Source organism: Salvia miltiorrhiza, chromosome 6, assembly GCF_028751815.1.
Source record: "Salvia miltiorrhiza cultivar Shanhuang (shh) chromosome 6, IMPLAD_Smil_shh, whole genome shotgun sequence".
In the NCBI taxonomy this organism is placed as follows: domain Eukaryota; kingdom Viridiplantae; phylum Streptophyta; class Magnoliopsida; order Lamiales; family Lamiaceae; genus Salvia; species Salvia miltiorrhiza.
The window spans coordinates 12,300,745-12,310,544 of NC_080392.1; the positions used below are offsets into that span (position 1 = coordinate 12,300,745).

General features: G+C 33.2%; 1 long non-coding RNA gene across 1 annotated transcript; it reads right to left on the reverse strand.

Annotated features, from left to right (window-relative positions):
* Positions 1-2,628: 2,628 nt before the first annotated feature.
* LOC130988720 (uncharacterized) lies at positions 2,629-5,114 on the reverse strand. The gene is made up of 3 exons (XR_009090192.1): positions 4,455-5,114; positions 3,455-3,538; positions 2,629-2,851 (listed from the first exon to the last, which is right to left on the reverse strand). It is a non-coding gene; the product is annotated as an uncharacterized LOC130988720 (long non-coding RNA).
* Positions 5,115-9,800: the final 4,686 nt, after the last annotated feature.

Genomic DNA, 9,800 nt, shown 5'->3' on the forward strand with positions numbered 1-9,800 from the left:
CTTGAATACCTGTCTTTCTTCATCCAAATGGGCTAAGCCCGTTCGTTATCCCTTTTATTCGGATTTTCACAAGGATTTTCCCTTGTTCATTTAGATGATTAGTTGTACCCCAATTATAGTTATTGTTTCAAGAATTGGGGTGTGACAACGGCACGGGTTTTAATAAAGTGATTGATGTGTTGTGAGTGGAATAATTAAGGGTCCCACATTTTATGTGAGAGTTAAAATAATTAAAGCGGAGTAAGGGCCCCACCTACTTTTACTAAAAATAGAAATGGATACCAAAATGTGGGACAGCCAAAAAATGAAAGTTTGATACTAAAAGCTGGGACGGAGGGAGTAATTTTTAAGAGCTTATAAGTTGTCAAATTGTTTGGATAATTGAGCTTATAAGCTAGAGAGAGAAAATCAAAGAAAAATGAACTTGAATGATATATGATGAAAATAATAAATTATAATTGAAAAATATCTATAAAAAAATTGCGCATATGAGATTATAGAAAAATAGGTTGGGGTAGATGAACTTATTTTTTTGGGAGCTTATAAGCTCTTGCAGCTTATTTTTGCAGCTTATAAGTTGTTTAGGAGCTTATTTTGCCAAACATTTTGAAGGAGCGGAGCTTATAGTTTGTTTTGTTTTGAGAGTATACTAGCGTCTAACCCGTCGAAATTCGACGAAAATTATTTTATGTCACCATTTATAATTATTTTTATTACTATAGCATATGAAATAGTTTATATATAAATTATTTCTTTAATTAATTTGATATGATCAAATTAAATTAGTAATACAATATTTGAAAAAATATTAATCTTAATCACTTTCACCAATTAAATATAGGTTGTGATAATAGAAATACATTTTTATATAAATATTTATTTGATGAAGTTTATAAAAATATTCATTTTTATATAAATATTCAATTGAATATTTTAGAAGAAAAAAATATGTAAATTTTAAGTATGATATGATGTACGATTGATGTGTCGCATTTACTGTTAATCATATATCGATAATATTTACTCTCTCCGTCCCTCAAACATTTTCCTTTTTTTACTATTGTGGTTCGCCCCCAAAACATCTTCCTAACCTATTTTTGAAAACATGCAATTTCACTAATTATTATTCTTACAATTTCACTTTTTGTGGGATTCGTTCTCCACTTTCACTAACTATCATCACTCTTACAATTTAACTTTTTTGTGGGACCCATTCTTCACTTATCAAATGCATAACTAACTTTTATTAAAACTCGTGTCATCCTCTCTTAGAAAGATGTTTGGGGAACGGAGGGAGTATTAAGTTTGTTCAAATTCTTTAAATTTGACGGATAAGAAATAATTTAATTAAACATATGTCATCTGAGTATGATCTCATATGGAGCTAATATGACCAGATAATCATATGAAGCTCTAAAGACCACATACGACATTTGAACGTCAAAATTTTGAAAATCATATTCTTTGGAGTTTGAAATACCACATCTGAATTTTGAGCATCATCTTGTATGGGGCTTGAAAATTATAACTTACTTGTAAGTATCATTTTGTCTAGAATTTGTGAAACTATAATTAGGTTATGAGAATAATCTCGTCTCAAACTTTAAACAACATCGTCAAATTTGAAATCATATTCAGTCATATATATACTATGATGCACAGATTCTTAAAAAAATTAGCATGTACGACGAATCGGATTATTTTAGGGATGCGATTCTTTCGGATTCTCGTCGGATTCGCACTCGATTCGCCACGTGGCGTATCTTTTAAAACAATTTATAAAAATAAACCAGATTCGCAAATTTCATAGGCGAAATTCACGTATCTCGTATACGAAAGGCCTACATAAGGTTATTTTGATAATTTTATTTTCATTTATGACTTATATATTTGACTAATAATATTTGAATCGTTATATTGTTGCTCAATTAACTTATATAATTGAAAATGTTTAACTTTTGAGTAAAATAAAATGTAAATTACATATAATTAATTTAAGAAAATTTAAATTGTATATATTTTATAAGCATTATATATCATAAAATTTTAATAATTAGATGTATCCTTGCCGATTCGCACCCTATAATTTTTAAAAACCCGTATCCTCGTACTCGTATTGTATCACCCCCGCATCTGCACCTCCGTACATATGCAACATAGTATATATATATATATAGTTAATTATTTAAGTAAATACATCTATATATAAATGTATTATATATATATATACATATTAATTTGTGAGTATGATGTGATAAACTTAAACTAATATTATATAATAAAATAAAATACAAATATAAATCTTTTTTAGATATGGAAATTGATTAAAAATTTAGAAGAAAAAAATAAGAATGAATGAAAATTGAAGAAAATTAAAATAGAGTGATTATACGGCGCCACGTAGGATATGATTTATTTTGCTATTATATATATATATATATATATATATATATATATATGTCACAGCCCGCCCTAACTAAGGATAGTTAAGCCGAGTAATCTACGACTAGGGATGGGGTTAAAGAAGAAGGGGAAGAAAAGGGGCGTCATTTATAGCCGTAACACTTACTCATCTTAATAAAACTCGTCATTTTTATTCATGAATATTCAATTGAAAATAGTCTATGAAAGACAGCATAAAACTTAATTAATATCATTAATCAAGTTATACATCATATGAAACCATTCTCTTAAGACTCAAAGTATGACATAACATACTATAACATCAACAACATCTTGCAGCGGAAAGTAGCTAGACATATGTATGAAGACATATTCTAGACAGGTTAACTATTTATTAACAACCCTGGAGACTCCGCTCATTGCAGCACCATCATCACATCAGCTCAACCTGCACATTTAGAAAACATATGCAGGGCTGAGTACAAAAGCACTCAGTGGGCACGTATGCCTAGGTATAAAAATACATGCTTCAAAACTATAAATTGTCATGCCATCATAAACAGTACAGCAAGGGAGTTTTTTCGCTAAAAAGGCCCAAGCTTACTAAGTTCATTTGTGATTCTTAAAGTTCGTCTGCAGACTAAGTTCTCTTGTAATCTATCATATCTGGAACTGTGTGCCGGAGAGGTGGCCACCTCTCACGGTCACTTGACCGGCCAACCCGCTAGATGACTCACGGTCACTGGTGTACACTAGTCCTGGCAGGATAGCTATCAACTGCTCAGGACCCGAATTCGATTGCATCATTGGCAAAGCCAAAGCAGATAGATATCATACTAAAATTTAAACATTTTATGGCAAGACAATACTTGAAATAACTTTAACTCAAAGATTTTGTCATGAAATAACTTGCTTGAACGTAACATTTAAACTCATTTGATATATATATGAAACTGAAATTAACAGTTAGATCATCTCATGCATTCATTCGTATAAGAGGCCTACGACACGCAGGGGATCTCTATATACGTATAGTAAAAGTAATGCCCACCTGATTGCAGTGTATTGCTACTTAAGACAATGATTCTCTTTCCTTAGCGCGATAGGTTACTCAGACGCTTTTGTTTATTTGAACCTTTGATAACACGAAAACATGTGTTCGAGTGAATAATAGAAAAGATAACAACAAATGCAGTGAATCACTATTCACTCATTTTTCTAACTACCCATATTTCCTTAAACGACTATATCTAACTCATATACAATCGTTCTTCCTTTATCAAAATATTTCATGTACCTTTGAGGATGTAGGAAATTCCATTTTATATTATTCATTTATTTATCTATTATAAATAAAGAATAATTCTATAAACATAAAACGTTTTCCTTTTCCCCATTTAATAATGCCAATCACCAATATATATATATATACACATCAATAGCTCATTTATAATCTAAAAGTGATATTTTATCAACAATAAAACTTTAAAATCCTTAATAGGAATTATTTTGAATCATTTCCATCTCAACAAAACTGTATAGATTCAACTTCAACTAATAAACTGCTTTTACTCCGAACTCGTATGGAGTCGAATTTTATATCAATAGAAACCTCTTTGAGTCTAGTTTAATTGAAAAAAAAGTATGTTGAAAAACTCCAAGTAGTTTAAGAGATATAGCGATTTTCCCATCGCCTACCAGATTCGGCAGTTTCTGCCAACTGAAAGTCCAGATTTTTGAAAAAATAGCAAACGTTACCTGAATGAGCTCAAATTTTATATGTAGATAGCTAACACATATATCTTCATACAATAAAAATTTGAGAGCTAAATATCAACATATGGTTACTGAAATAATTACCCTAATCATCTGCCTCACGACAGTTTCAGCAGATACTGGCAGTAGACTTCTCAAATTTTAAAAGGGTAGTAAACGAAGTTCAAATAACATGAAACTTTGAACAAATATTCACCACACTCCCATCTATACCCCAGAAATTTCCCATAATATAATAGAAACGGGAATGCATCGAAATAAGGGCGTCAACTTACCCTTGTCCAAGTGAGCACTAATGGAAGTTGTTCGCCGGGGGTTTTTCTGGTCGTCGTTCCGCGATGGAGTTTAGCCGCGAAGGTCTACGACTTAGTTTTCCTCGTGCGAGGTAGATCAGGCTACACAACGGTGGTTTCTCGATCCTTTTTCGTCGTAAGGATAGTGAGAAACGAAGGCCGTAAGTTGGCCGGTGGCTAAGTCGGGAATTCGACGTTGGCCGCCGAAGGATATTGCGGCCTTTGGTCAGGAAAATATATAGAGAAGGCTTCGGCCTTTCGATTGTTGGGTTTGGTAGCCTGAAGATGGAGGAACGAGTACACGTTCTCGGTTCAGAGCCTAGTGGCCGGTCGGCGAAGAAACAACCCGGCGAAGGGAGCTCACTTGAGCTCTTGCAAGTAAGAAATTTAAAAAAAATTCTCCTAAACTCTCTCTTGCCTCACACCTCTTGCTGCACTTCTATTTAACAAAGGGAGAAAAAATATACAGTGTTTACAACACTCACAACACTCAACTCACAACCCGTTATACCCCGAGAAAATTACTATCTAATTTTCTCACACCAAAAGCTTCTAACTAAGCTTTTGTCTCAAACCCTCAAACTCTCGTATTTGAGATTTTACTTCAACTTACTCTTGCTCTCTCTAACAGAAAGAAGTATTTTCTGCTTTTGTGTGTTTTTAAACTGCTGCGAATCCTAGCAATTTATAGGCAAAACTGGAATAGTGTTACTGTAGCAAAGGTTGAAAAATCATGCGCATTAGTCAAAAGCAGCCAAAACTTTTCTGCAAAGCACCAATTTTTTTGACAAATTGTTAGCACCAACTTTTTGACTAACAAGGGAATAGTGTAGGAATTGATGTGTTGGATGAAAAATCGAGACATACGTGTAGTGCCGTGATCTAGTTTCTCCTAGTTCCTGTAATAATTCTCCAATTCTCGTTTAATAAATACTCGTCGTATTTATATAAATTAAATCCTCAATCTTGAGATTTAATACGTGAAAGTCGAAATTAATTCGCGACTTAGTACTAAACATATAAAGCGTGGAATAATAAAATTATTATTAACATAAACTCGAGTTATAATTCTAGCAATTCGATTTAAATAACACGATTTATGAAATCGGTTATAAATCTAAAATTTCTAATACTATTGATTAAATCAATCAACTGGTAATGCAAGGTCTCAAACGTGTAGCTAAACCAATAATTTAATTATTGGTTTGATTCATGATTGAATATTAAATCGCAGCTCTGTATCTCTTATACAGACTTTTGCTGAAATAATATTATCTGAATAATATAGTCACAATAAATAATTAAAAGAATTTTATAACTAATGCACATGTTTAATCTAATATATATTTAAAAGAGCGGGGCATTACATACTACCCCCCTTAAAATAAATTTCGTCCCGAAATTTGCATACCTGGTATTCTAGCTTGTGATACTAGTCATTCGTTTCATTCATCTCTTTTGTAGCCTTTTCCATCCTGTGATGGTTCCACTACATGACGAGAACAATATTATTGCCTCGTAACACTTGAACCTTGCAATCTAGTCACTAAACTGATTTCTCTTAAGCCCTGAGCTTGGACTATCTCATCTTTCTTAATCACATACTTTCTTAACTGCGAGACGTAATATTCAGTGTATACATCCACAATCCTCCACTAACCATTAGTGCACTATTCCTGACTTTCGTGCATCCTTTCGTTTTTCTTATTCTTGAGGCGAGACACATTTTCTCACCAATATCCATTTTCATTTCGTGCTTTCATAATCCTTTCTTGCAATTCACACTTAACTATTGATGCAACTACACAGCTTGATATTGTCTCCGGATGGTGAACAATTACTAAACCGAATAAGGCAATCACCAATCAGTACTTCATATTTAGTGGTGAAACATCTTATCTTAATTTCCAATTGATGGTACCATCATAAATCTTCACTAATTCGAATCGTCTCTGTTGTCTTACATTGAAATCTCTTTGCTCGAAAAAGCACTTCAAATTCTTGTCAGCTATAAGGACCTCACACTTAACTCCGTAGAGATAGTATCTCCAAATTTCCAACACGTGCACAACCACAACGAGTTCTAAGTCATAAGTCAAGTAATTCAACTTTGGGGCTAATGAGACATAGTGCTCAAGTTCTCTGAAGTTTAAAACAAATACTTGCTTCCTTTGAACATTCCTATTGATGGAGCTTTTGATACTTTAGCCGAAACAATCACCCTTCTAGTGTGAGGTTGTTGGCTCTGAGGCTGGGTTAGATCTTAAGTCCTATTCTAAAGTTCTTTTTCTATTCTCGAATTTTCTGTTGTTTTCTTCATTCCATTTTCTTTCCTTCACCACATTTGGAGCACGTCCTGACATTTTGTTGAAAATCCTATCATACTAGTTATCTGCCCTGGTTCTCCACTTGGGATTCCAGAAGTTGCTTTGTTTCTACCGACTATCGGTCAAAAGATAGGTTGATGCTTAGTGTATCTTTCTAACTGTGAGAATATCACCTTCTAGTACTTCGAGAATTGACAGCAAACTAAGTCATTCTAGTCATTACTGTGCTTATCGTGGTAAAATAAGATCTTATTGTGACAACTACATAGTGTGAGTCTATACATTGGGATGACGCCCTACTCAAGGTCAAAATCCTAATTGACAATCACCGAGATCTTAGTTATATGGGCTGACCAGACCCAGCACAATGAATCACTCAGTCAAATGGGAGCTTCGCCCCCAATCATGTCAACTTCTTATCTCTTATAAAGCTCTAAGTCAACTTCTAACTTAAAGCACTTACTAATAAGTGTTTCATCATAAGTTATTGATACCATGAAAGTCCATTCTATGTTGTTCTAGCCAAGCTATCATGACTAACATCATAATCATAAGCAACATAAGTTCTTATGTGAAAAACTTAATCTCACCGCTATTGAAATAGCTCAAGTGAATCCTTAGTCTTAAAGCATTGCCTCTATGTTGTAACATCTCTATGTTAAACATTTCTATCTTACCAGTCTTTACTTAAATCGATCAAGCGGTGCTATCACGATTAACATTCTCAAAGCATTCTTGGGTGGTACTCAAACGGTTTGTAAGAGGACCCATTATTCTAATCGTATAGGCAGCTAGCCTAAAACGACAACATAAAGCTTTTTCATTCATTCATACATACATACTTCTGTTTCTTTTGAAACCTTAACATATATGGACATTTAATGTCCCTTTCATGAAAACTTTTCTTATGCCGGAAAGATTCAAGGAATCTAACTCGACCATACATACATACATACATTGATTCGTTAAGGGCTCGGGTTGTCCCAAACACGAAATACATTCATTGAGTCGTTATGGGTTCGGGTAGTCCCAAACACGACAAAAAGCATTCACATAGCATCGTAAACATAAGGCGCACATTTTCTTGAAAAACTTTCATAACATCTGAAATACATATATGTATATTTTTGAAACTATTATCGTACCTTTGTTGCGGCAGTGTGACGGCGAGCTGAGGGTTACTGACATTCTTAGAAGTCTAGAGATACTATTCTAGACTCGACATCAAAACTTATGATTATCAGAGACATGAAAGGAAACTTATGCTCTATCTCATATTCTATCTCCTTACTCAACTCTATATAAACTCTCTACTCATCTCAAATCCTTAAGTTCAAGGATAGGTTTCAAGAAAATCATGGTTCCAAGTCTCGATTTGTCTCTCATATAAGGCTCGTCTAATCTCATTCAAACACATAGACAACACAATCACCTAAGGCCCATAAGAAAAACACAATCAAACATTATCAAAACATGCTTTGTTTTTACATTGACTCAACTTCAAAATCTAACCTGTTCTGACTCCGACACCTCCTGGACTCGAGACTCATACCAAAAGAAAGATCTTCGAGTCTAGTTTCATATAAAAAAAAAAGTAGAGTCAAAAACTCCAAGTATTGTAGGAGATATGACTGTTTTACTACAGTCTACCATATTCGGTAGTTTTGAGCAATCGAAAACTTGGATTTTTGAAAAATAGTAAACGTTGTCAAACTGGGCTCAACTTTGGTGGATATCTAGCTAACACTATAAGGTTAATACCATAAAAATTTTGAAATCTAGATCACACAGGAAGCTACTGAAATGAATGACTCTTTCTTCTGTTCTCTGAAATTCTCGGTAGTAATGTGCAGTTTAGGTTTTGTATTTTATAAAAATAGTAACCGAAGTCCAAATGACTTGAAATTTTACCGGTGTGCTTAAGACTCATGTAGGGATTTGTTATAAAATTTTCAAAGCTATTAGACATCTAAAAACCATCGATCACAGTAGGTCAGTAGGCCTACGAAATTCACCAAAATCTCATCTCAAACTCTTAAATGCTCAACCCAACATCCTTCAATGAAAACCAATCAAAGCTCATTTTAAACACATATAGCACTTGAAAACATTCAAGCACGTTATAATACTCATCATACTCAATCTTGACTCTCTTCTTACATCATAACCTCAAATCTTAAGTAAAACATTTCAACGAACGCATCATTAAAATTCTCTTCTCATTTTCGTGCTCAAAATTACTCAAATACTCAAACATGATCTCATTCATCATATAAATCATTATACACATATAGATTCCCTTTTATCATGTAAACTAAACTCTAATGAAACTTCATGTATTATCATAAAACTCTTAATAAAACATGACAAACTTTCACATAATGGTCATAAAGCAATTAGACCTCATTTTATCAATCATCGACTTCTCAAAATATGAAAACTCAAAAACTCATACAAACTAAACTAAGTCAGAAATTTCTTAGCCAACTAAAGACTTACTCAAACATAATTATACACTAATATCATGCTCAAATACATATATCTTAAGCCAAAATCACTTAAATAACACATAGGCAAAAAGTCCTGATTTTTATTAAAGTAAACTCTTTGAAATTTAATAAACACACATGATACCTTAATCCATTCATAGATCTATCAATCTTAGCCAATTAATCTCACATATAACCCATCAATTTACAAATTAGAGCATAGATACACATATCCCAAATTTTATTAAACTAACTCATATCAAAATCATCAATTGACATCATATACTCAATTTACTCCCTCCTTAGAATAATGTCTACGTTCCACATAGGCATTAAGTGCAAGGTTCTTGTTTTCATCTTTAGTGGTCCTAACTCAAATTCTAATTTAGAAATCATGTGAGAAACTGTAGTAGCTCTTCCTACAGGAGTGATTACTCTCAACTTGGGACTAGCTCGTTTTGGTTCGAGTTTGAAGGTAACATGCTTCAAACACTTAAAGAATGCAAGGCTCC